Below are 1,598 nucleotides of genomic sequence, written 5' to 3' on the forward strand. Positions count from 1 at the left end.
TCCCTGCTAATCTCTTAGCTGTTGTTTGCACGTTCCTAGCCTTGGTAGCTACATTAGCTTAACAGTTAGCGATGGCTTCTCCCTCTGCTCTTTCTTGCTCGGTGTGCCAAATGTTTAGCTATGCCTCTGCCTCCTTTAGCGTCAGTGGTAATTGTAACAAGTGTAGCTTATTTGCTGCGTTGGAAGCGAGGCTTAGTGAATTAGAAGCGCGGCTCCGAACCATGGAAAACCATTCAGTAGCTGCGGTAGTTAGCCAGCCCCCTGTAGCCGGTGCGGAGCCACATAGCATAGCCTTCCGTTAGCGGTCCTCCGGTAACACCTGTTCAGCCAGGAGGTTGGGTAACTGTTCGCCAGAGGCACAGCATCAAGCCGAAGCCCACGGCTCACCACCAGCCTGTTCATGTTTCCAACCGCTTTTCCCCACTTAGCGACACACCCGCTGAGGATAAAACTCTGGTTATTGGCAGCTTTATTCTGAGGAACGTGAAGTTAGCAACACGAGCGGCCATAGTCAAATGTATCCCTGGGGCCAGAGCGGGCGACATTGAATCAAATTTAAAACTGCTGGCTAAAACTAAACGTAGATTCAGTAAGATTGAATATTGCCTCGGTGTGTGAATACGCAAAAACGATGTCGGACTCCGTAGTTTTCTCTGGACCCCTCCCAAATCTGACCACTGATGACATGTTTAGCCGCATGTCATCATTTAATCGCTGGCTGTCCAGGTGGTGTCCAGCAAACAATGTGGGTTTCATTAATAATTGGCCAACTTTCTGGGGAAAACCTAGTCTTATTAGGAGAGACGGCATTCATCCCACTTTGGATGGAGCTGCTCTCATTTCTAGGAACCTGGCAAATTTTATTAGTAATTCAAATCCCTGACAACCCAGAGTTGAGATCAGGACTCAGAGTCGAAGTCCTATACGCTTCTCTGAGCTTCTAGTGCAATTACCCACCCATAGTTTTCATAGTTTTATACAAACGGTGTCTGTCCCCCGACCACCTAAATTACCTAAATCTAAAATTAAACAAAGAGGAGTTGTGCATAGGCGGCACGGTGGTGTGGTGGTTAGCACTCTCGCCTCACAGCAAGAGGGTTGCCGACTCGATCCCGGGCGTGGGAGCCCTTCTGTACGGGGTTTGCATGTTCTCCCCGTGTCAGCGTGGGTTCTCTCCGGGCACTCCGGCTTCCTCCCACAGTCCAAAGACATGCAGATTGGGGACTAGGCTAATTGATAACTCTAAATTGTCCGTAGGTGTGAATGTGAGCGTGAATGGTTGTTTGTCTCTATGTGTCGCCAGACAGTCTGGCGACCTGTCCAGGGTGTACCCTGCCTCTCGCCCGATGTCAGCTGGGATAGGCTGCGACCCTCAAGAGGATGAAGCGGTTAGAAGATGAATGAATGAATGAATGAGTTGTGCATAACAACCTCATAAAAATTAAAACCTCTTCTGTGACAGAAAGACAAAACAGGAGAATTAAATGCAGACTGTTAAATATCAGGTCTCTATCGTCTAAAGCAGTGTTAGTAAATGAATTAATTTCAGATAATCATATTGATTTACTCAGTCTCACCGAAACCTGGCTGTGTCCAGA

The 1,598-nt window shown here is 47.8% G+C and overlaps 1 pseudogene; it reads left to right on the top strand.

Moving 5' to 3' along the window:
• The first annotated feature begins 101 nt into the window (after window positions 1-101).
• Window positions 102-989, top strand: LOC126393948 (uncharacterized; annotated as a pseudogene).
• The last annotated feature ends 609 nt before the right edge of the window (window positions 990-1,598 follow it).

Source organism: Epinephelus moara, chromosome 8 (genome assembly GCF_006386435.1).
Source record: "Epinephelus moara isolate mb chromosome 8, YSFRI_EMoa_1.0, whole genome shotgun sequence".
Classification (NCBI taxonomy): domain Eukaryota; kingdom Metazoa; phylum Chordata; class Actinopteri; order Perciformes; family Serranidae; genus Epinephelus; species Epinephelus moara.